This window comes from Triturus cristatus, chromosome 1_2, assembly GCF_964204655.1.
Source record: "Triturus cristatus chromosome 1_2, aTriCri1.1, whole genome shotgun sequence".
Classification (NCBI taxonomy): Eukaryota; Metazoa; Chordata; class Amphibia; order Caudata; family Salamandridae; genus Triturus; species Triturus cristatus.
In genome coordinates, this window is record NC_140580.1 from 919593357 (window position 1) to 919620458 (window position 27102).

The following is a 27102-nucleotide window of genomic DNA, read 5'->3' on the forward strand; positions in this document are numbered from 1 at the left end:
TTCACACTGAAACAGTTCTCATCACTGAGGGTGAAGTTGAGTTTGCCACTTTAGCTGTGTGACCTCCCAACTTAAAGAAGTATTTACAATACACCAAGATACATGGGACTAGGATAGAGGCCCTGAGGGATACAGCTGCCATTGTCACCATGGTGAGAGATACACTGGTTTCTCCAGAGCAATACCTGATTGGAAATTCTTATCCAGTCACTAACACTGACAGTGTTACTACTAACCATGCCATGGCTGCGGTAACATTAGACTAAGGGGGGTTACTGGCCTGAAACAGGTAGTGGTCTCTCCAAAATTTCCAGCTGCCTGTCTGCTTGGAAACGACCTAGAGACCTCAGCATGGGCTGAGGTAGAATTGAAAACCCATGCGGCAATGCTGGACATCCTTGAGATTGTATGTGTCAAGACTAGCACAGAGCCGAAAACAGGGTGAAAAAGAGAAGAGGAAAGAAGACTGGGGAAACCAGCTTCTAAACGGTAAAATATTTAGGACCGCTCTTCTCAGGGAGAGGACTTGGCAACCCCAGAGAGAACAGGGGCCATGGTACTTGACCCTTACCAGGTTGAGCTCTTAGGCCCAGGTGGACCCACTAGAAAACAGCAGACCTGCCCAACTCTTGAAAGCCTGAGGTAGCAGGCTGCTGCCAAGGAAAGGGAGTTATTAGTGGTACCCACAGAGTCTATTGGGAGGAGGGACTCCTGTATACTGAGGCCAGAGAGCCCAACCCTGGTGCCACTAGGAAAGTGGTAGTGCCTCAGACGTACAGAGAGTTTTTACTCACTTTAGCTCATGACATCTCCCTAGCTGGGCATCTTGGCCAGACCAAGATGTGGGACAGGCTAGTTAGCCTCTTTTATTGGCCCCAGATGTCCCAGAAAGTAAAGGAGTTTGTCATCTCCTGTGTTACCTGTCAAGCCAGTGGCTAAACAGGAAGACACCCAAAGGCCCCCTTAATTCCACTACCAGTGGTTGGTGTTCTCTTTGAATGGGTAGATGTGGACATAGTGGGTCCACTTGAAACTCCCACAGCCTCAGTGAACAAATTTATACTGGTGGTAGTGGATCATGCCACCAGGTACCCTGACGCAATTCCCATTAGGACTACTACAGCTCCTACAGTAGCCAATGCCCTTATTGGTGTCTTCACCTGGGTGTTAGACAGCGGGTCAAACTTCATGCCTGCATACCTCAAGCACATGTGGAATGAGTGTGGAGTGCAGTACAAGTTTACTACACCCTTTCATCCACAAACCAATGGTCGTGTTCAAGACCTTGAAGGGCATGATCACGGGGATCCCTGAAAAACTCAAAAGGAGATGGGATGTCCTTTTGCCATGCTTGCTTTTCGCCTACAGGGAGGTGCCTCAGTAGGGAGTAGAGTTTCCCTATTTGAACATCTGTTTGGCCATCCTGTTAGGGGACCACTCTGTCTTGTTAAAGAGGGTTGGGAGAAGTCTCTCTAAGAACCCAAACAGGATATTGTGGACTATGTACTAGGCCTTAGGTCCAGAATGGCAGAGTACATGGAAAAAGCTTCCAAGAATCTTGAGGAAAGCCAGGAGCTCCAGAAGCACTAGTATGACCAAAAAGCTACTCTGGTGGAATTCCAACCAGGGCAAAAGTTGTGGGTTTTGGAGCCCGTGGCACCAAGGGCCCTCCAAGACAAATGGAGTGGCCCTTTCCCAATCTTAGAAAAGAAAAGTGAGGTCACCTACTTGGTAGACCTGGGCACAAGTAGGACCCCCAAAAGAGTTATCCAAGTGAATCACTTAAAGCTTTTCCATGACAGGGCTGACATAACCATGCTGATGGTTACTGGTGAGGATCAGGAGACAGATAGTGAACCTCTAGCTGACCTACTATCTTACAGCCCCAAAGATTGGTCAGTGGATGGAGTTGTCTATTCAGACACACTTACTGCCCAACAGCAGGCTGACTGTAAGCAAGTCTTACAGTAGTATGCTAAGTTCTTATCCTTGAACCCTGGTCAGACACACTGGTATACCCATGATGTGGACACTGGGGATAGTGTACCTGTAAAAAACAAAATCTATCAACAGTCTGATCAAGTTAAAGAGAGCATAAAAGCTGAAGTCAGCAAGATGCTGGAGTTAGGGGTTGATGGACCCTTTGACAGCCCCTGGGCCAGTCCACTGTTCTTAGTCCCCAAACCTCATCCACATGTTTGGAAAGAGAGAAATGAGGTTTTGTGTGGACTACAGAGGTCTCAACTCTGTCACCAAGATAGATGCTCACCCCATACCAAGAGCTGATGAATTGATAGATAAACCGGGTGCAGCCAAATTTCTTAGTACCTTTGACTTAACTGCAGGGTACTGGCATATTGGCATGGCCCCAGGAGCCAAAGAAAAGACAGCATTCTCCACACCTTATGGGCCTTATCAGTTTACTGCTATGCCCTTTGGTTTAAAGAATACCCCTACCACCTTCCAAAGGTTGATGAATCAAGTCCTTACTGGATTTGAGGCTGGCATCCTTGACGTGGATTTCCCTGACTTTTTGCCTCTACCTCCTGTGTTTTTGATGCTGGCTTAGATGCTTTGGGCACTTTGCCACTGCTGATCAGTGTCAAAGTGCAAGTGCTGCCTGTGTAAGTTAATATTGTGATTGGTTATCCGTGATTGGCATATTTGTTTTACTAGTAGGTCCCTAGTAAAGTGCACTCAGTGTGCCAGGGCTGGTAAATCAAATGCTACTAGTGGGCTTGCAGCACTGATTGTGCCACCCACGAGTAGCACTACCCTTCCCTTTCCTTGCACATAAGACACCCCTATAGTAGGCCCAAGGTCCCCCCTGGGAAGGGTGCAGTGTGTGTAAAAGGTAGGACTTGTACTGGTGTGTGTAACATGTCCTGATAGTGAAATACTGCCAATTTCGTTTTTCACTATTGAAAGGCTATCTTGCCCATAGGTCAGAATTGGGAATGCTCTGTAACATTTTACAAGCAGATCTTCCCATAGGAGTAAGATAGAAAATTGGAGTCTGGTATCCCTGAACTGAAAATTTAATAAAACACCTTTTAGTAAGGATAGTTTTTAAATTCTGTGTTTGAAAATAGCACTTTTAGAAAGTGACCATTTCTTGTTCAGCCTTTCTGTGTGCCTCTGCCTGTTTTTGGATTGACTGTCTGGCTTTGGAGTGACAGGGGCTGGGGAGTTGCAGTGGCTCCAGGAGTCTGGATGAGTCAGCGCTAGGCTGAATAGACCTGATCTGCATTTGGAGTGGTGGAAGGAGTAGCACCTGGACCTGAATAGGGCTGTGCCTGCCTTCCACAATGCTGACTCCGCCCCCCTGTGGCGCGTCTGAAACCAAGACCCACACTGACAAAGGATTTTGTTGTACACTGGCAGAGTGCCCCCAGAACTGGTCTGGACGGGGTTCAGAGCCCCTTGCAGAAGGGGATCAAAGACATTTTGGGGTATAAGTATTAGACCTAAAACCCCTGAACCTTAGACTATTGCTGGAATCAAGAGAAACCTTTGCTGAGGAGAAGAGCTGAAGAAACTGAAGAGAAGTAATGCCCTTGCTGTGTGTCTGGGGTTGGCCTGCAGTTGCTGTTTCTGCAAAAGATAGTAGAAGAACTTTGCTGTGTGCTGTCCCCCCTGCTTGGAGAAGGTCTTTGCTGTGTGCTGTGTCCCCTGCTTAAAGAAAGTCTCCAAGGGCATGAAGAAGAGCTGGCCTCCTGTTTTGAAGTCCCAGGAACAAAAGGACTTCACCCCCAGCTCCCCTGAACTTCCTTGCTGGGATCTCTGACCTGCCTCGAGGTGCCTGTAACTGAGTTGGGCCCCTGAAGGTTGTTTCTACTGTTGGGAGCTGGACGAAACCCAAGAGAAGCATGAAAATCAGTTTCCAACGCCGCCGACGCTGTGACGCCGCGACCTGCACCGAGGCCCGGGGAGCCGCTCGTGAAGTGAACGGCGCAGCACCCGGCCTGCTCCGCAGCTCTGAAACCCTACGACAGCAGCCGCCGCCTGCAGTGATCGGCCGTGACCGACGCCAGTGCTCGCATCGGCTCCCTCATCGCCAGCGCCTGCATCTTGTTATCGCGGCGCCGATAACTGCCGAGAGTGACTCGAGAAACTTGCCGACGTTGCATCATCACCGGGGCCGACATCGGCCATCTTCGACACCGTGCATCATCACTGACTTCATTTTACAAGGTACTGTTGTTCGGGGGTCTGTGTGACTCCGCACCCAGCGCCGCGATCCTCGCAAGCAGCGCCGTACTTTGGATTTTGTGCTGTACTGACGTCGTGATAGCCCGAGTTGGTACTATTGGATTTCTACAAGCTTATTTTTACAACATCCTCCATAACCCTCTAAAAAGTGCATGGAGATGGCGGTTCCCCATATAGGGAATGGTTGCCCACCCCCGACCCTACCACTCCCATCGTTCTGCACTGTGTTTTTGGTTTCACCTTGGTGATGTCATCTAAATAATAAATGGATAAAAGACTTGGGCCATAAGCTTGTTTCACCTGAGATTTTCGAACTCAGTGTTTATGTAAGAGTTGGGTCTGTGAGGGGTAAGTGCCACACATTAACACAGGACAAAATAACACCATAAGTCAATCGGAGTCAAAATGATGCCCCCACTAAAGAGCAAGCCAGTGAATGAATAAACACATAAAGACATTTTACTGAGTATCTGTATGTTGGATTTTTATCATTTTGGTCATGTTTAGTTTAGATAAAGATATTTTATTTTTCTAAACTGGTGTGGTGTCCATTTGTGGTGTTTTCACTGTGTTACTGTGAGTGTTGGTACAAATACTTTACACATTGCCTTTGGGATAAGCCTGTCTGCTCGTGCCAAGCTACCAAGGGGGTGAGCAGGGGTTATCTAAAGTGTGTATCCCCCTTTCTCTGACTAGAAGCAAGGGTCCCTATTTGGACAAAAGTACCTGCCTCTGCCAACTACAGACCCCCATTTCTAACAGAGGCCTTTAGTGCAGCATATCTTGATGATATTGCGGTCTTTAGTTCCACCTGGCAGGATCAACTGATCCACCTAGGAAAGGTTTTAACCCCTTGTGTGCTTCGGACGGCCCCCAGCCGTCCGATGTCATGGTGGGTGAGCGCGGAGGACGGCCGGGGGTCGTCCGAACTCCGCCCACTCAATAAAACGGCTGCACAGCGCGAACATTCGCTCAGTTCGGAAAGGGTTAAAAGAATTTCAAACTGTAGGTCTAACTATCAAGGCGTCCAAAGGCCAAATAGGGCAGGGCACAGTTGTATACTTTGGCCACCTTGTTGGTTGAGGCCAAGTGCAACCCCTACAACCCCAAATCCAGGCTATTCTGGACTGGGAGGCTCCAACAACCCAGACCCAAGCCAGGGCATTCCTTGGCATGACTGGGTACTACAGGAGGTTTGTGAAAGGGTATGGATCCATTGTGCCACCCCTCACAGAACTCACCTACAAAAAGATGCCTAAAAAGGTAAACTGGACAGTTAGCTGTCAAAAGGCATTTGACACCCTGAAAGAGGCAATGTGCTCAGCACCAATTCTCAAAGCTCAAGACTACACCAAGCAGTTCATTGTACAGACTGATGCCTCTGAGCTAGGGACAGGAGCGGTTCTATCCCAGACCAACAAGGATGGCTAAGACCAGCCTGTTGCATTTATAAGCAGGAGGTTACTCCACAGGGAGCAGTATGTGAAAGCTGTTTAGAGGGAGGCCTTTGCTGTGGTTTGGTCCCTGAAAAAGTTGAGTCCATACTTGTTTGGCACTCAATTCATAGTTCGAACTGACCACAGACATTTCAAATGGCTGATTCAAATGAAAGGTAAAAATCCTAAACTTTTGAGTTGGTCCACCTCCCTACAGGGAATGGACTTTACAGTGGAACATAGACCTGGGACTGCCCATGCCAATGCAGATGGACTTTCTAGGTTCTTCCACTTAGACAATGAAGAATCTCTAAGGAAAGGATAGTCTCATCCTCTTTCGTTTGAGGGAGGGGTGTGTAGGAAAGTGCCCCTTTTTGCATGGTTGCCCCCCACTTTTTGCCTAATGTTGTTGCACTTTGACTGAGTGTGCCCTGGGTTCCTGCCAACCAGTTACCCAAGAGGGACTATGTTCTTTCCCTAAACTATACTGTTGCAAAACCCAATTGGCAACCCCCTGGCCACATGTAAGTTCCTGGTAAAAGGAACCATAGGTACCAAACGCACTGTGACCAGGGAAGGACTCTAAGGGCTACAGCACCTTTTTGTACCATCCCTAGAGGCCCTGTACCTTTACACACACATACACACTGCCATTGCAGGCTGCATGTTTTTGGTGCAAAACAAAGTGAAGAGTTGACATGGCACACATCCCTGTGTGCCCTGGCTACAAACCACTTCCCTGGCATAGGTAAGCCAACTCTCTAGCTGGGTGCACTATTCCAATGGTTAGGGTACAGGTGCATGAGTCCTGTACCCCTACAGTGTCTAAGTCCATTCTTGGACATTGTAAGTGCAGTAAAGCCATAAAGAGTATATGGTCTGAGGGTTTGCCATTACAAACTCCACATTACTGTAATGGCTTTACTGAAAACTAGGAAATTTGATATCAAACTTCTCAGCACATTAAACCCGCATAGATGTCAGTGTGGGATTTAATGAAAAACGCACTCAGAGGGCATCCGAGAGATGCCCCCTAAAAAATGACCTAACTCTAGTGTCCTGGCTGAGTGGCTGCTTGACAGCTGCCACCACCAGACATGTTTCTGGATCCGTGGGTCGAGAGCCTGTCACTCTCTGAGTCCTGAAACAAAGCACATCCTGGGTCGAGGTGCCAAGCCTCCTCCCCCAGGATGAGCAGGGTCCACGAAGGGGAAACTTCAAAGGCTTGCCGCCTTTGTAAGTTGCCCCAGCCATTTGCTGCTCCCAGCAGCTGCCCCCCCCCCTGGTTCTGACCCCCACTCTGGGAGGGAGAATCAGGAGGAAACCCAAGTTAGGAGGAGAGGTGTGCCCACCTTTGTCAACCCCACCGCTCAGGTGGGGGAGGCGAGGTGAAGCACAACTTTAAGTCCCTGCCATCTTGAAGATGGGGGGACCCAGGCAACCAGAGTGAGGCATATGCCCCCCTCCCACTGGAGTGTGGCATATTAGGGGGTGTAAGATAGGTAAAGTAGGGAGGGGATAATGGAAAAAGAAGTGTGCATGAGATGTGTATAACAACCCTAGACAAAGTGCCCTTAATTTACAATACAAATAACATTTACACGTGATATTTGTTTTTCTCTATTTTATTCATTTTTTAAATATTTTTTTGGGGCCAGTGAATAAATATTCTATTTCTTTTTTTGTTACAAAATTGTCACATACTTTGTTAATACACAAAAATAAACAAGGGCGAGATAGATAACACATATAAGTAAATACTCGATAATGAATATAAAAAAATCTTTTCCACAAAAGTATTCACAGAACTAACATGAGACAAAAATACAAATTTATAGACACATAGACATTTGACAGCACCCAATTGATGATAATGATTTGTTGATGAGAATTGTCTCCACAATTATAGACACAAAAAAATTTGACAACAACCAATTGATAATGGCGACTGTTGATGATAATTGTCTCCACAACGTGTTTCGGCGTAAGCCTTCATCAGGTGTCCACTCTTTACAATTTTGCTAAATGAGAAGACAAACACTTAATTGATAAATCAATCTACATTATCCAGAGTTGGTCCACAATATAGGGATACAGCACCCATTTGCAGATGTACATGATACTAAGTGGTGAGAGATTCCTGTACACCCGTACACCATGAACATCTGATTACCAAACCCAATGTGAAAGAATTCTATGTACAAGAATGGTAAAAAATATATGGAAAGAAAACAGCACCTAACACCCGTGAAGGGAAAAATAATAAATGTGCCCGGGGTTATGAGGAAAGTGAAAATGAATAAAAAGCTTGAATGTGAACCAGATAGAAGAAATATAAGGAATGCCAAATGTACCTTGATGTCGACTTTGCGTAAGCAGAAATAAGACTAATGAAACTTGAGGCATAAATAATCACCAAGAATGGGGTCCAATCTGATGAATAACACTGATAAAAGAAACAAACAAAATGTAATGATATGGCAAATGATACAGTTTGTATCTAAATATAACCTGAACAAAGTCAATGAATTAGAGAATACCTTGAGACAATCGATAATCAGTCTTATATCTCGGATTGCAATCAGTGAGTGCTGGATGTGCACAAGACAAGATATATCAAAGCTATTTAGAATTGTAACCCGATGAATGAATCATTAGGATATTATTCCTCCTGAAAAGAAAAAAAACCTATGTCTAGGTGAATAGTCTTAAATACGATAGAATGCTTAGTAAAAGTATTATGTCTATCTTGACAAAAGAAAAAGACTAACCTTGTGAAAATACTTCAAATTAGGATTTGATGCCAAATTTTGAATCCGTTATAGAAGCTGACGACTGATTACAATATGCTGTCTTTAGTCATGGGATGAAATGCAACTGAAAAGTAAATAAAAAATTATTTTCAGAAAAAATATATATGCATGGTAATAACATGGGAAACCATGCGATCCAAAGGAGTGTTACCTGCTGACATATATTGCCTTAATTCCACACATATCCGAATGATTAATGGCATAAAATTACGTAAAAATAACCTAAGTGTTCTTTAATATGTGCAATGGTGGCGAACCTAGCTGCCCGATGATGCTTAATTTGACTGCAATCATGTGTGTATAAATACACAGCAAAACACAGAAAGAAAATTCCACCGAATAGGAACTGGCAAAAGGTTATAGATCTAGGACAATTGTATGCATGTCTCGCATTTTAATGCTTGATCTGAATGGACCGATGCACAACAGAACACAAGAAGGAGAAAAATCCACAAGATACAATCTGGCCACAGGTAGTGTATCAGATGACAGTTACATGCATGTCGCGCATTTAAAATAACCATGATTAAACCACAAATAATCAGAGAAACACTCGCCAAATGATGAAGGCTCATAAAGATGCAAAGATGCAATTGAATGTCCACCCAAAAGGACTCGACCAGAACTAAGCAAACAAATAAAGAGCAAATGCTCGAATAATAAAGAGTCTCAATGAAAATAAACACGAATGGGAAATGAAGTAACCCTGAGGCACTAAATATACCAACTAAAAACGCATAAAAATGAGACGCCGATTTTACTTACTTTCCGAAAACGAGTAATCGCTCAAACTCTGGCGCGAAACTGATTAACTAGCGCCAATCGTTATTTAAACGTGCTCGACGTAAGGGGCGTATACTAAACGTCTAGCAATCAGGTGGACAGATATGGAAATGAAAAGAGGACTGATATATAACCCGATTCCTTCTATATGGATGACGCCATATTGGAATGAGGACTGGCATGAGAGTAAATGAAGTAATTAACAATAAAGTGCAAAACTAACAATAAAAAGCAGTGCTAATATAATAGATAGACCAAAATAAATGGCGTTGTTGGCGCCCAATGAATTGATTTAATAGATACTAAATGGCAACACATGGTGTTCTAATTCATTCTGAGGCATACATGGATTCCTAGATTAATGAACAAAAGATAAAAATGTCGCCCAAAGTCAGTGATTCCATAGGTTCAGAATGGAATCACTTAGGAATTAATAGTTTCCATGTATGTATTCGTGTCTGGTATAACGAAAACTACACTGAACAAAGATGACAAGATAGAAAATAAAAACAATAAACTAATTATTGTTCTTAATAGCTTGGTCCCACGGTATTTCTTGATTGAGGTCTGATATTGATATACCAAGAGTAAAAATCCAGAAAACTTCTCTAAGTTTTCTAGTTTTGTCTGTGGTAGATCCCTGTCTAGGTAGACTTTTTTCCAGAATAAACCATTGTATGGCTTCTGGTGCATGGTTAAGTTCCACATAATGTTGCACAAGGGGTGCTTGAAGTTTCTTTGTGCGTATCGCTGAGCGATGTTCTATTAGTCTTGTATTAAAACTTCTGCCAGTCTCTCCTACATATCCTCGATGGCAAGGACATATAAGTAAGTACACCACATCAGTTGTTTTACAATTGTTCAGATTTTTAGGGGATATTAATTGGCCATTAAAACTGAATGTTGGTGATTCAATGGCTGTCTCACACGATTTGCAGGAGGAACATTTGAAATTACCTGTCACTGGTTTTAGATTGTCAATGTTAGTTTGTAGGTAATTACTGGGATGTTTTATCCTAGAATTAACCACATGATCCCTAATGCTCCTATTACCTCTGAATGCAAATAAAGGCTTAGGGATTGCCATGTCAATGTTTAGAATATGCCAACTTTGACAAACTGTCTGACGAATTCTATCATTGAGCATGGAGTGTCTTGTGACAAAAACCAAGGAGGGATCCTTAGTCACTTTGGTATTAGACAGTAAATGCTGTCTGTCAAAAAACCGAGCTCTTTTGTATGAGTCTCGTACGATTTTTTTAGGGTAGCCTCTGGCCAGAAATTTGTTTTTCATGACTGCTGATCTTTCATCCTAATCCTGTATGCTGGTGCAATTACGCCGTAGGCGCAAAAACTCGCCAAAGGGTATGCTGTTCTTTTGGGTTGCCGGGTGAAAACTGTCATAATGTAAGAGCGTGTTTCTTGCAGTAGGCTTAGAGTATAAGTCCACTGCAAGAAGACCACCCTCATTTTTTATCAAGATGTCTAAGTATTCAACCCTTGCAGAGCTTATGTTGTAAGTAAAGTGGATATGTTCATCACAGAGATTAATCCACTCCATGAATTCCAGTAATTTGTCATGCGTGTCTGTCCAAATGAAGAACACATCGTCTATGAATCTAGACCATTTGGTCACTGACTCATAGAACGGTGCTATCTCATTAAACACAAATTTGTTCTCAAACAAGGACATGTAAATGTTAGCCACCGTTGGGGCACATGATGCCCCCATGCTGACACCTTGCTGTTGTTTAAAAAGCTGCCTGTTGAATTCGAATACATTATCTTCCAGAACCACTTTCAAGCATTCCAGAACAAAAATGGTAGGACATTCAATGTTGTACGTTTTAATGAACCAGTGAACTGCTGTTAAAGCACCTTCAATAGGAATATTGCTATAAAGGGCTTCTATGTCCATGGTAACCAAAAAATTGGTGTCTGGACAGAAAGACGTGTTCTCAACAAGATTTATTATATGTCGAGTATCTTGGACAAATGCTGGTGTTCTAGACACATGTTTGCTCAGAAGGGCGTCTACGTACTTAGCTAAAGGTTCAGTAACCGACCCGATCGTGGTGACTATGGGTCTAAGGGGAGGATCTGTGGTATTTTTATGTACCTTTGGAATGCCATAGATACTGCCCATTTTGGGTTTCTCCTTATTAAGGAAAAGCCATTCTTTTTCACAGATATCCCCATCTCTCAAAGCCTTGTTGGTTAATTTCTCAATTTTTTTTGTTATCTGAGATGTGGGGTCTCTATTGATAGGGGAGTAAAAATGAGTATCGCCAAGCATATGTTCCATTTTGGAGATATAGGTAGACGTGTCATAGACAACAATTCCTCCACCCTTATCACATGCTTTGATGGTTCTATGTTGGGTGTGTACCCACCCCAAGGAAGGGACCCATGGGTCTCGACCTGTACTACCTGTAACGCCCCTAAATGTAGTATTTAGGGACAACCCTGAACATTGCCTCCTCAGAAGACAGAAGAAGATGGACCGAAGAAGCTGTGCTAAAAGAAGAAGAGGAGGACACCAACTGATTCGGCCCCCAGCCCTACCGGCCCGTCCCAACCTCGACCTGCTCCAGTGAGCCAACTGATGGTGTCCCGGCATCCCTCGACATTGTAAGATCATGCATCAATGGTTTTAGGCCAAACTCATGAGAGACATTACCGAATGACTCCCCAGGTTTCAATGCTATTACTGTAAAACCATTCATGCCTCTCACTAAAAACATACCCACCTTTAGGCCAGCTGGTGAAAGCCATAATTCTAACCCATCCCTGCTGGAGCCCAGGGGATGCCACGCAATGCCTCCAACTAAGAAATCAACTGATGAGTGTCTGCAAGCGGGCCTGTGGAAATGACATTTAGTTATGGGATACAGTGCCCAAGTAAGTTCAGTATACTGTTTGAGCCTATCCTGTGGACTGTCACCATTAGAACAAGCATTTTCAATGCAATAGGTCTTGCATTATTAAAGTTTGAGCTGTTGGCATTGCTAATAATAATGCAACACCAATAGCAGCTCAAACATTCAGTAATGTGAGGCCTATTGCATTGCAATTTTTTGGTTGTTTTTTTTTTATATAGCACGAACTTGAGTGAAAGGTGTGTATTTATGTTGCATTGAGTACAGTGTAATTATGTGTTGTGTTATTATGTGGCACAGAGTGGTATTGTGTGGAGTGTATTTATCTTGCATTAAGTAGAGATTAATTATGTGACGTGCAATTATGTAGTACTGAGTGGTATGTGGAGTGTATTTATGTTGTATTGAATACAGTGTAATTATGTGATGTGTAATCACACAACCACACCCACACAACCACACACACAACCACCCACACACACAACCACACACAACCACACACGTTACAACACTGCCGAAGATTACACTAATCTCTGATAATGAAGAACCCCCTGCAAAAGGGTTATGTGAGGGCATCAAATGTGTCTAGGTATAACAGTGCATTGGGTTGTCACTAGCTAAACGACTTTCGACACAGGTGATTGTCAACACACCGGAGAGAACTTCAATCGTGGAAGTTTGTGGGGGAACAAGAGAGAGGTTTCACAAATTCATCATATACATGATAGGAGAATATACATATAGCAGAGGACTCTTGAGAAAATAACAATTTGAAGAAAAGAAGAACTTCATTTAAGTGGCTTCACAAATACACCAAAACACTGTCATGTGTGGAGACGGTTTGCACAACTGCAGCAAGAGATACACACCTTCAAGGACTGTGAGTCGGCGTGTGTACCAACAAGGTGCTATCAGACCCTGCCCCATCCAAAATGGGCCCCTTAAGTGCATGCACGACCCACGCCCACTACTCACCCTCACCCCCCAGCTGCATGCTGTTGTGAGTTCCAGTCATGCCGCTCCTTCCTGTCTGAATCTGCTGCTGCGGCTCTGGCTCCCGTCCTGATCCCAAAAAAGGAAAAGGAAACCGCTCGCCTGGCTGCCTTTTCCTCTCCTTCCAGGTGCACTTCCCCATTAGATGAGGCTGCAATGGGGAGAGCGCATGCCACTGAGGGTTAGGCTGTGCTGGCGGGATGCGTTTCAGTGCACGACAGTACAGCAGCAGCTTGTGCCTCCGGCTCCCAGTCCAGGCTCTCGCGCACGGCTCCCACCGCTGCTCACAGACTCATCAGCAGCACAGGGCAGACTCCGAGCTTCAGAGGCGCGCGCGGCCAGCGGCAATTGCCGGGCGGACTGGGAGCCCGGGAGCGGGCACGTGCAAGGGGTGGGGAGCGCGAGCGGAGGCATCTATAGAGCTGCTGCTGCCGCCAGGTAACCGCCGGTTCGGTCAATTGGAAGCGGGCCGTTAAACTGTGAAAAGTAGCTTTCACCACACACCAACACAATATTATCACACTATTTTTTTTAAGGATTTTGGGAACCCTTTCACCAGTCGTAAGAGAGATTGGGCAGATTCTTTAACATCTTAACGATTTGGCAATAACATATTCTGTAGAGAACATTAAGAGAACTCATTTGGCATCTCCTATATATTTTATAAATCAGGTCATAGAAATCTCTCGAGAAAGAAAATCAGGACGAGAGATGTATTGTCTGCATATATGCATACCTTTTGTTCAGCGGGCTATCAGTGCGTGTTTTAGTTAGAGTTTTCATTGAGATTTGAGCACTTATTCGGTTTCAAAGCTATTGCTAGTTAAATGAGACGTACTTTTAATTATTGCGCCCGTGTCTGGGCACGATAATTGAAACCACATGGCCTATTGGTGTGTATTACGCGCACCAAGCGCGTAATAGACACCAATAGGCCGTGGGCGCAGTGCAACGCAGGTCGCGAGACCTAACAAAAGGACTCTCGCCTGCGCGAGCACTGCTGCGCAGTGCAACGCAGGTCGCGAGACCTACAAAGGACCCTTTTTGTTCATTTATTTAACACATTTATATAGCGCACCTAGTCCCACAGGGTTTATGAAGGGACAGGGTGCCCATTTTCAAAAGACTGAATCCTAAGAGTTCTTGAATGAATGAATGACAGCCTGCATAGTCCCAGGATGACTCAGACCTTGCAATCTATTGCTTGGCGGGAATGCCATCACAATGACTTCTCTGCCCTTGCAAAACCTTTGCATTACGTAGGAGTCCTTGAAAGACTAGTGACTCCTAATTCTGGACTACCTGCCACCTTACACTGACATCGTGGTATATGGTGTTGCCAAGTCCACAACCCTCTAAAAAGTACAGGCAGTGTAACTCCTGATGATAACGGGTACTTAGTGGCCATTCATAGTCTGTGATCTGGTTACAGTGTTTCTTGAGCTCATGATTGGCATGCAATGTTGTGTCTCACTAGGATGGAGATGGCGGTACCCCATATAGGGAATGATTGCCCACCCCCGCCCCTACCACTCCCATCGTTCTGCACTGTGTTTTTGGTTTCGCCTTGGTGATGTTTTCTAAATGATAAATGGATAAAAAGCTTGGGCCATAAGCTTATTTCACCTGAGATTTTCTAACTGAGTGTCTATGTGAGAGTTGGGTCTGTGCAGGGTAAGCGCCATGCATTAACACAGGACAAAATAACACCATAAGTCAATCAGAGTCAAAATGATGCCCCCACTAAAGAGCAAGCCAGTGAATGAATAAACTATCTGTGACACTTGATTGGCTGGTTGTTCACGAAGCTTGAAGTGACATGCAATGCAACTGTGCAACACTCCCGGAGCTGAATTTGTAAGCGAGTAAGGCACGGGTACTCATAGTACGGCCCGTGGGCCGCCAGCGGCCCGGCAAGCCTTCCTTGGCGGCCCGCGGACCTTGCAGGCAACATACCTCTGTTTTCTTATATCGCTGGTTGCAGCAGCGCAGAGCTATGGGGGCCGGGCGATTCTTTTTAAAACCATACACTTGTTAATAAGGCTTTGTTGTATTTCACCTCTTCTTAGCGCCCCTGCATCTCCACTCTGATTGAGTGAAGATGCAGGGGCGCTTTTGAGTGGAGATGCAGTGGTGCTAAGAAGAGGTGAAATTCAACAAAGCCTCATTAACAAGTGAATGGTCTTTAAAAGACCTGTGAAGTACTTGGGTGCGGTGGCTGTGTGTGTTCCAGGGAAGCTGTCTCAGCGCAGGGTGAGGTGACAGGGACAGCAGGGTGAGGTGAGGGGGGGGGCAGCAGCTAGTGAGAGCAGCGGGTGAGTTTACAGCAGAAGGAAGACAGAGTGCGACGGAGGGAGAGAGAGAGGGAGAGGGGGAAGACAGAGAGCAGGAGACAGAGAGGGGGAGATAGAGAGAGAGGGAGACAGACAAGGAGACAGAGGGAGAGGAAGGGAGAGGTAGGGAGGGAGACAGAGGGAGGGAGGGAGACAGAGGGAGAACAGAGGGAGAGGGAGGGAGGGAGACACAGAGAGAGGGAGACAAACAGAGTGAGTGAGACAGAGGGAGACAGAGAGACAGAGAGAGAGAGGGAGGGCGACAGAGAGGGACGGAGACAGAGAGAAAGGGAGACAAACTGAGAGAGAGAGAGAGAGAGAGAGAGAGAGGGAGGGAGACAGGGAGTGGGAGGGAGACAGAGAGGGAGAGGGAGGGGGAGGGAGGGAGACAGAGAGAGGGGGAGAGAGAGAGAGAGGGAGGGAGACAGAGAGGGGGAGGGAGGGAGACAGAGGGAGGGAGGCGGAGAGGGAGGGAGACAAACACAGTGAGTGAGACAGAGGGAGAGGGAGAGATAGAGGGAGGGAGAGAGAGAGAGGGAGGGAGAGGGAGGGAGACAGGGAAAGGGAAGGAGAGAGAGGGAGGGAGGGAGACAGAGAGAGAGGGAGACAAACAGAGTGAGGGAGACAGAGGGAGGGAGGGAGACAGAGAGGGAGACACAGATTGAGGGAGACGGAGACAGAGGAAGGGAGACAGGGAGGGAGACAGAGAGAGGGAGGGAGACAGAGAGAAAGGGAGAGAGAGAGGGAGGGAGACAGGGAGAGGAAAGGAGAGAGGGGAAGAGGGAGGGAGACAGAGAGAGGGAGAGGGAGGGAGACAGAGAGAGGGGGAGAGAAACAGAGTGAGACAGAGGGAGACAGAGGGAGGGAGACAAGAGGGAGGGAGACATACAGAGGGAGGGAGGGACTGAGACAGAGAGAGGGAGGGAGACAGAGAGAGGGAGGGAGACACAGAGTGAATGAGACAGAGGGAGAGAGAGCGAGGGAGACAGGGAGGGAGACAGAGAGAGAGAGGGAGGGAGGGAGAGACAAAGGGAGACAGAGTGAGGGAGAGAGAGATAGATAGATAGATAGATAGATAGATAGATAGATAGATAGATAGATAGATAGATAGATAGATAGATAGATAGATAGATAGATAGATAGATAGATAGATAGATAGATAGATAGATAGATAGATAGATAGATAGAGGGAGACAGAGAGAGGGAGAGTGATAGAGAGATAGAGGGAGGGAGACAGAGCGAGATAGATAGATAGATAGATAGATAGATAGATAGATAGATAGATAGATAGATAGATAGATAGATAGATAGATAGATAGATAGATAGATAGATAGATAGATAGATAGATAGATAGATAGATAGACAGATAGATAGATAGAGATGTGTGAATGCCGGGTCTGGTGGCTCAGTGGACGAAGGCGTCCGCTGCAGGGGCCTGTGTTCAACCTCATGGTCACAGGATTTTTTTCTCTAGCCCCGCCCCCTCCCCCACTACCCCCGCCCCCACCGGTGCGGCCCTCGGCCACAAACCACACTGTAAATTTGGCCCCCCGAGAGAAAGTTTGTGAGTACCCATGGAGTAAGGCTTTGCCTCGTTTTGCTCAGAAGCCCATGGCTGGTGCTATCAAATGTCAAGGATGCCGAACACTAAGACTGCATAGACTTGATTCCAACTCATGCCTCTTAACCACCACCATACATGCCCACTCTTGATCTCACTCTGGCAGGGTCTGTTTTTTTAAGGGCTGTTTTCTTTCTTAGTCAGTGTTTTTTTGTCTTTCACATCCTCTTTCTTTGATAAAGGGAGGTGAGAGTATTTTTTAGGTTATGGGTGGGTAATGGTAGAGGAAGGTTAGGGGTAGATTAGAAACACGGAGGGTTTTCCCCCCAAAAATAGAGAACAAAATATTAATTAAAAAAATATATACAGGAGTTTGGTGGGGGAAACTTACCTTATATATACTTACCATGTGCCGTAAAGGAATGCGTAGTAAAGGCTGGATGGAAAAGGCACGCGCGGTAATTGCGTGCATTGTAAAGACATGCATTCGAATCGTGACTCTGAGGAGACTTCCGGGTGGCCCGGTGGGACGCGTCGCACGCGAGTCCCCGGAGCCGTCTGAACGTGTGCACCACGCCGTTGCTTCCAGGGCGCCATGCCGTGTCAGCTCAGCCGCGGGTTCACCCTGTTCCCTTCTTCCTTTGCGCTACCGTGGGCAGTTTCAGAATACAACGGGATGACGTGCACAGTAATGCATTGCCGGGGCGGATTTTCACTGGTGTTATTTTCTCCACACAGATCAGAACACGGGTTCTAAGAACAGGTCAATCTTTACTCTTGTTTGCCTGTAACTTTGGGGGCGGGATTGATGCCAGCTTCAAACCGCGTGAGTCACTCGAAAACAAAGCGCCTTGCCATGATGGGCACATACATCACGCCTCTACCGGTGCCTGCTAGTGCCGCCTTCACCTGAAGCCATCTGGGTTTTCCATGACCATACTTTCCATGTATGGCGCCTGATATATGACTGCCTCGACCCCAACTCTGCCAGACTTCAGAGGTTTTCACCTCTGTTCTGGATTCCTTGGGCGATTATACCAGCCTGCCATGCATATGGGTGTTGTTCCAGATATTCATAACTGTAGCCGATGGAAATATGAACATATACTTTGTTAAAATGCTTTGTTGCACAGATTTGTATTAAGACATATTGTCTGTCATTTGTACGGCCCTGCGGCGCTCCGGGTTTTGGTACCATAATGCTCTGGTCCTGAGAATTGCCTCACAGACTGGAGTTTGTTTTCTGATTGTATAATCACTGGCAGAGGCGCAACTAGAGTCAAATTTCGAGGGGAGGCGGGGGCTACTAAAAATTTCGGGGGGTTGATTCTTCCAGCAATATGCAGAGTGGAGATGCGGGGGCTCTAAGGCGGGGTGAAAACACAACAAAGCGTCGTTAGCGAGTAAATGGTCTTTTTAAGACCTGTGAAGTACTCGGGTGCGGCTGTGTGTGGTGCCCAGGCAACTCTCTCAGCCCGGGCTGGCACACACGATGGGAGTGGGGAAGGGGGGTGGGGGGGGCACTTTGAGCCCAACGGGCGTTGCGCTCCCGGTCAGTGGTGTGTTGTAATGGTTAGTGCTGGTTGGTGCGTCTTATCAATTTCCAGTACATGCCACCTTGAAGTACAGGTATGTGCATTGCTGGGCTTGAGGTATGCTTCTGGGGCTTAAGACAGTAGGGTATCTTGGTAGACCCCACTGCCTCTTTTTAACCCAGACTAGCTGCTGGGTAGTTACTGGTTCAGCGTGGTATGTGCTATGGTGGAGTGGTTTATAGTTTAATGAACAGTGGAGGCTATCATGAAGTTCGTTCGGTTCAACTCTATGAGGCCTCAGAGCTGCGGTGGATGAACGAAAAAATGAATGAACGAATGATTGAATCAGTGAGTTTGGATTTATATTGTATAGACAGTGGCCTCAGTGAGGTGCCTGGTGTGGGGTTGGGGGTGTGTTTTCTGCTGCGGATTGTGATTGTTTATCATTATCGTTGGTCCTGTTAATCATGTCTAACGAGATGCACTATGTGACCCGCCTTCAAAGAGTCGTGGAAATAGCAAAGAAACTTCACCACTTTCCTCTGAATTAGTAAAGCATTAATGCCCAGATTTACTATGGGTTCGTGCTGTCGTGAAGTGACGCAAAGCGATGCACAGCACGGCATTGCTACTTACTTTCCAGTGCCAAAGGCAGTTTGAGCAGGAAAGGTGCCCTTTTCCGGGCGCATAAAGTGCTTTGTGCTGCTTTGCTCCCCTTTGCATTGCTGGGGCATTGCTTTGGTGGATCAGCACTGACGCCCATAGGTTTTGATGCAAAGCCTGATCTACTAAGATGGTCAGACCAGGATTTGCATCTAAACATAACGCATCCTTGAATCAGGAAAGGTGAAAAGTTTTAAATTCTTAAAAAATCTTCAAAAACTTCTTTAAAAAACTCCCTCATTGCAAGTGTGAGACGTACACAGCACACATCCAATACGAGGAAACATTGTGAATTACTAGGTGTAGGAGTTTGCACTGGAAGGGGATGCTTCAGATACAAATCCTATGCTAGACAGCGCTCACTCCCCTCTGCAGCATGGTGCGAGGTGGCGTGTTTGCTGTGCTAGGCAGTCTCGTTGGAGCACCAGAGCAGGGGGTGAGAGCAGCTACAGGCCCAACTTAGTACATAGGGGTCTGGATAGCTTTTCACCCTTATGAAACATAGAAAGTTGGTTGCTGTGCTGCACTGCATGAACAAATAATATATTCGGCCCAAAATCTCTTGTCTTTGGTGAGATTTTGAAGCTGCTCTTTTCCAAGAAAGAGTCCTGTGACTCTGAGCTTGACCTGGAGCCCTATTCACAGTCAGACCTCTCATTGAATATATACAGGACCTAAAACACCACAGTGAGTGAACAAGGCAAAGTGTACCAAATGGTTAATGGAAAAAGGACTGCATGCCAAAAGCCATTCACCAATCGCAGGCATAACAAGCATTGAAAATGAAATAGGTCTCGCCCTTGATTAAGTTAAAGCCATTTGCTTTGCTAATGGTATTGTATAGGGAAAAATGGCTTTAACTTTATAAAAGGCGAGACCTATTGCATTTTTAATGCTTGTTTTAGTTGTTGCAAACTAAACACTGGCTTTACTTGGCCCTCCCCCTTCCCTCCCTCCCAGACCGGGGACTGCTCTTCTTCCACGGCTGCCTCCTCCGTCGCTGCTCCCTTCCTCGGGTGCTCAGTTACATCAGGCATTGACACCTATATAAATACATGGCACACCTGCACGCGGCGGCGCGCGCCCTGCCAGTCTTGTGATGGGAGATGCCAAGGCTGAGCAGTGGCACGTGCAGCTGCTCTGTGCAGAGTATCCTGGCCCTGGCCAGGCAGGATGGCCCGAGGTAGGGGTCGCAGAGGAGGCTCACGCCCCTTCTTCACAGGGGGGTGGTAGATGCATGAACTGCCTGCAGAGCTGGGGCGGGGGCATGACCATTGTGGTGTAAAGTGGCAGACGCTGGGCAAGGACAGAGCCTGGTAATGTGGAGGCCCGCGGTGCTGCAGGTCAAGGGCGGACTCCCCGGGCCCTGATATGATGTCAGAGTGCAGGAGATGGGCCTCGAGGCGTCCTTCCTGACCCAGAGTTCGAGTCCCGGCTCGGGCACTTGTTGAAAGGCCGTGGGGTTCTGAACACATCACTTGCCCTGCCTGTGCCTTGAGTTGTACTCAGACATGGAGCGCTCTTAGCGCTGTACTAAAGCACACAATGCAGACAGAACCCCTTAAACATGAAATAACGTCAGTATTATGCTTGCACATTGAATAGCTGGGCGCTGTCCTTCAATAAATACTGTCTGGCTTAGAGCTGTGGTAAAGCATAGATTGCTGCGGGTCCTTATGCATCACAACCTGACAGACATAAATGAGAAAAAAATGAATGCCGTGATCCCCTTACCCGGCTCTGGCACCCTCCAACGCAGGGCACAAGTCCTAAAAAAAGAAGTGGGGGGACGCTGACGTCACGACAGGAAGTGACATCACGAAAGGTGGCTTGCCCCATCAGACTCATTGCCTCCCCTCGCTCACCCCTTAGATGCGATTGCATCAGAGAAACCAGCTTGTGAGCAGCGTTCTGAATGAGCTCCGATCTCGCCTCAGAGAGGCCAAAGAGTGAATGAGTGGCTCCATTTTCTCCAGTTATCAAGCTCCCGGTAAAATAAGTGGGGGGACGCCATCCACCCGCGTGGTATCCTGACTCGAGCCCTGCTCCAACGAGACCCTTTCTCTCTAATTATTAATCCCCTGAGCTGTCGCCACCCCGGGCCCTGCCTCACCTCACCTCTCTCTTCAGTCATTCATCTACCCAGAATCATTTGCGGCCTTTCTGCTACTGTGGCGACGGCCCCTCCGTCCCCATTTACCGCCGCTAGCCAAACTTCTTTCTTTTTTTTTTTCTGGATGCCAGTTGTTCGCTCAGCTCACTCACTAACACTCCTTCATTTATTACATCCCCTGTAAGCTGATATTAACACAAATTGAGTGAATCAGCTCTGTCTCCAGAGTCCTGTGTGGCCCACCGTCGCTGTCATCGCACTACCGCCCTCCCTACAGGCGGGTTACCGCAAGACTTTTCCTCAGACCCCTGCTATGGTCCCTCATACACTACCTCCCTCGGGGACATCATCTCCTCTGTGCGACGTCTCAATTTATTCCTGTGCTGTTGACAATCATAATCTGTTCCTCCTCCCCAGGGACTCCCCTGCAAACCAAACCCTCCATCTGCCTAAAGGCATGGCGCACAGGGTGTCTCTCTGTTTACTCATGTCTCCTCAGCAGCTCCTACCCCCTCACCTTAGGATTGTGGGCGATTGAATGATTTGTCTAGAATCACAGGATGTGGAGCTGATGCCGGGACTCATGCCTGGTTCCCGGTTCCAAAGAGGCAGCTCAGGCCTTAAGGCCACAAGCAAATAAATAAATAAATCTCCGCCCCCCCCCCCCTCGTTCCAGGAACCTGTCAGTATGGTTTACCGCTAGACTGAAGGCGTTGTTATATAGCGCTCTTATAAATCAGCAGCTAACTGAAGGCGCCGTTATATAGCGCTTTTATAAATCAGCAGATATCTGAAGGCGTTGTTATATAGCGCGCTTATAAATCAACAGACAACTGAAGGCGTCGTTATATAGCACACTTATAAATCAGCAGATATCTGAAAGCGTCGTTATATAGCGCTCTTATAAATCAGCAGATATCTGAAGGCGTCGTTATATAGCGCTCCAATATAGCAGCAGATATCGCAAGACGCCGTTATATAGCACTCGTATAAATCCCCAGATATCTCAAGGCTCTGTTAAATGGACCTCGTAAATTGGCAGCCACCGCTCCTCAGGTGGGACCTTAGCTTCACAACTTGGGACACCCAAGTCCCTGGTCCCCCTCCTCCACTGCCATAAACATGTAATCATGTATGTATGTACTATGCATACAAGGCAGAGAAGGCAAATCTAAATGAAGTCACTTTTATGTCTCAGTCTCTGATTACTTGCCCTGTCCATGTTTCATTATTCGATTCATCATCTGTTGTGACTTTACCATTGTGTCAGAAAGGTACCACCGGATGCATTAACAACACTTCAGTTAAAAGGCAGTAAAAAACACAGAAGGCCAAGTCCCTTCCAGGGGAAACAGCAATCCCAATCCACAGGCTGCACGGCGGGCGGTGGCAGAGCCCCTCCGGCACTCTCAGCCGGCATCCCCTGCAGCCAGAGCCCAGCTCTCCAGGGCGAGGAGGGGGCAAGGCTCGGACGGCTTCCACCTGCTGCACGGGGCTTTCAGCGCCGCATCTCTCCAGGCTCTGGGGAGAAGGCACGCTCGGAGCGGAGATCCAGACAGAGCAGGGAGATGCCCAAACACCAAGCCGAACACACTGAGCTGGAGGAGGGACAGAGCAGGCAGAGCCAGCCAGCCTGAGGGGGCGCGTCACCACTCGAGCGGGGAGGGAGGGAGGGAGAGAGAGCGAGAGAGAGGAAGAGGGGAGGGGGAGAGGAAATGGGAAGCGGGCGGAAGGGATGTGGGCCGGCAGAGGAAAGAGCGCATAGAGAGGAGGAGGCTGAGAGAAAGGAAAGGCGGAAGGAAGGAAACAGAGGAAGGATGACAAGAGGGGGACGCACATATAATACATTTTTTTTAAAAACACTCGCCTTACCTTGTTGTGCAAGTGTAAACCAACACACACTCCAACCAGAAGGCACCAGCTGTGCAGCTTCACAGAACGCAACGCACGACTGCTGTCTTCAAAACAAGCATCGATCTCTTAGTTTTATGAGGCCATGTGTTTCTAATTAGAAACACATGGCCCCATAAAGATAAGAAAGTGCTTTGCGATAGCAGCAAAGCAGGCGACCTAGTTTGGATCGGAGGCCAAAGGGCATCAACCAAAAACCCTCATTTCCAATGGCAGGCCACCGTTTAGCATAAACGGTGACGCCAGCCAATGGAAATGAGGGGCGGGGCTTCAAGGCCCCTTCTGAAAGTCCTCATTAACAATATATCTCGCCAAGCGAACAGCGCATTCGCTGCAACGCTAGGCGAGACCTAAAAAGTTAACACAAACTGTAATGGTTGGTGTCCTAGGCCTTCATGCAGGGCTCCAACACCACCTGGTCACACGGTGTTGGAGTATATTTACACAGATCGACTTGAGGGTGCATCAGGAGCAGTGGTGGAGTCCACTGCAGAGATATCTTTGAAGACACCCTGTCTCCATGGATGGCAAACCCGCAACGATGGCGGACGACAGGGCGGTGGTTGAGAGTCTTCCTCAAAGGCTGTGGTGCTTCCCACTACCCGATGGTGGATGAGCTTCAGACTTCCCTCTTTTGCCAGGACTCCTCTCTCACAGGATTTTCCTCAAGGCCCTTTTCGCCAAGCAGCCACAGAAGTGTGTGGACTGTGCGGGGCTTCTTGTAGGCTGCGCAAAGGCATCGCTCAGGAAGTGCCAACAGGACCACTTCCAAGTCACTCGTGCAACAACAAAGGGCGGTTGTCTCAGGGTCTGTGTGCTCTAGCCTTCAGTACTATGGTGCACGTGCCTTCATGAGATAGTCTTTGTGCGACTAGTCTCCGTCCGTGACCTCAGTGCTGCCTGGTGCCTGTCGTGGAGTTCCTGCAGACGCATCACTTGTGTCGGGATTACTCTCTCACTGGAATTCCCTGAGGCCCTTGTCCCTGGATTGCCACAGGCCTGTGTGGATTGTTCAGAACCTCTTATAGACCCCGACGAAGTCACTGAGGAAGTCCGAACAGGACCACGACCAAGTCTCTTGTGGAACCCCATAGGTGGATGGTACAAACGGTTGGGTATGTTCTCTTCAGCAGGCCTTCGGTTCACTGGGTATAACAGAAAGTTTTTGGGTGGGCAACCTCTAGGCACCAGGAATGCCTTGTTACTCCAGGTGTTGCTCAGGCATAGCGCTCCACGCTGGATGTGTGGCGCTCCTTAGGTGACTGATGTGATGTACTTGAGAACGATGACACTTAGTGATGACTGTCAGTGATATTCTATGTTACCGGACATTGAAGCAAAGTCAGATGTAGAATTACTTAATCAGATACAACATTTAATAGAATTATACAGTTAGACCACAACTGTCTGAAAGTGCTGAAAAGGCCTTTACTAAAATCAATCCTACCTCTTCTAAAATGAAGTGGGAAAATAAAAAACAACATTCAAAAGAGAAAGATTCTCAATCCCGAGGTAGGTCTCCTCAAAAGGAGCCCTCTGAAAGGAGGTATTACCTCAGGAATAGGAATAATTTGAGAAAACCTGACAGAGATCAAGATACTGATACACGTTCCTCTCGTACCTTTTAGATATCATCACAGACATCCGAAAGAAGAGGACGATCAGAGAACAAAGAAGAACGCGTGAAGTCCAAAGACGATCAACACGTTCAGAAAAACAAACCAAAACCTAAATTCTCCAAAAAGAAGGTAGCAGGTCTGAAGATCAGACATGCCGAGGATTCTGAGAACACAACTAAAGAACGGAGAATGGGCTCAGACAATGTTGGACAGTGCAGCAGAAGTTACAGTAGCTCGCCAGAACCTCAAGGGGCTTCTGGAGACAGTGGACTTGAATGAGGACATTCAAGTTGAAACTGCAGATACCAGGGATAGTTCTCCGCACAGGTTATATGAAATAACACTCCAGATGGAAGGAGACATACCAAGAAAAGTGAAAGCACTCTTTTGGGAGCGACTTTCAAAGGGTTATGATATACTTCTAGCAGAACAAGACTGGCCACCAGAATTTGTCAGGGAGTGCCCACATGGCAAAGACATCATTATGCCAGCCTTCTCTAACCATGCTCCGGTACATTTAAAATATACTTATGCCAGGAAATGGGCATTGGCCCAGGCCCCAGCATTATAGAAAAATAATGTAGGATGGGATGAGGACTCACCTCACCACAAAATCCAGTTTAAAAAATCAACCAACTGCACAAAAGCAGTACCCAGTTAAGCAAGAAGCTAAAAAACAAGTCAGGGAGATCTTAGATCAACTTAAATACCAGGGGGTGATTGAAACATGCACCTCATCAATGAACAGTCCTTTGTTTCCTGTCTCAAAACCAGACAATACATATCATCTAGTTTTGGATTACAGACACCTAAACTCTTGTAAAACATTTGCAGTGCAAAATGTACAGAGTACAGCATTAATGAACAACATTGTGCGTAAAAAGTACAAAACCACATTAGACATTTCAAATGGTTTCTTTTGTCAAAATATTGCACCTGAAAGTAGATATTTGACCGCTTTCTCAATAATGGGGACCCAGCGTCAATTTTGTCGACTCCCACAGGGGTTCAAGAACAGCCCGGGGTTATTCTCAGCAAGAGTAACAGAGTTACTACAAATTTATGATGATGAGGCATTGTCATATGTCGATGATGTATATCTGACAGACAATGACCTGGACAGACACATGAACAGGGTGAACACCATTATATTGGGCTTCGCCTCTGAGGGTTACAAATTCAACTTTAAAAAGTCCAGAATTGCCAATCTCAACGTCCTTTTCCTTGGAAATGAACTATCAAGTGAAGGAAAAAGCCTGGCAGCCAACTTTCTAGAAAAGTGTGCGCTGGTCCAACCTCTAAAAACGCGTAAAAACTTAGTCGATTCTAGGGTTCCTAAATTTTGGAAGAACATACATTCTAAACTACGCAGAGAGGGTTAAACCTCTCTACGAATTAATCAAACCTGATTTCAAAGCCACAACTTGGACACAAGAACACACAGAAATTCTGCGTGCACTTCAAACAGACATGTTATCAACAAAACATTTGCAAACACGTGGAAATGTACGCAACTTAGTGATCCGAATCATTCCGGGTCAATGCGGATTCACCTACTTAACTTTTAACGAAGGTGAAAAAGTACCAATTGCATACAAATCACACTTGTATACACAAGCAGAAATGAAATTCACTTCTACAGAAAAGATTCTGACAGCAGTTCAGACCGCTGTAGCAAAAGAAAGAGCCCTAGCACGGGGGAAACGCATTATGGTCGTCACCCCTGTACCACCCTTAGAGGCAGTTACTAAAGCTAGCATTCCGAATGCAAAAGCTTTACATTCAAGATGGACACAATGTGTTAATTCTCTTGCTGCAACTGATGTTGAATATGTTTTTGATCCTTATTTGAAAACACAAGCATTCCTGCAATACGAACAAGAATGTCCTCTGCCTACTGAAATTCTCCCTCTTGACCAGTACGAATTTATACTGACGGATCTGCACAACCCGCTACGGAGAGTAAACAAGCTTACAGTGCAGCATGCGCGATCGTTAAAGGTCGTATGCACGATGGCAAATTCAGACCAATGGTCACAAAAACACAATCTTTAGGAGATTGTACAGCTCAGCGAGCTGAACTACAAGCAGTCAAGATGGCACTTGAAAACACAGATCGCGAATTCCCCACACTCATAGTGTGCAATTCTTTTTACTGTGTTCAATCTTACAATAAATATTTACAGAATTGGCTTCAAATTGGTTTCAAAGATGCAAAAACTGGTACAATCAAGCATAAAACACTTTGGG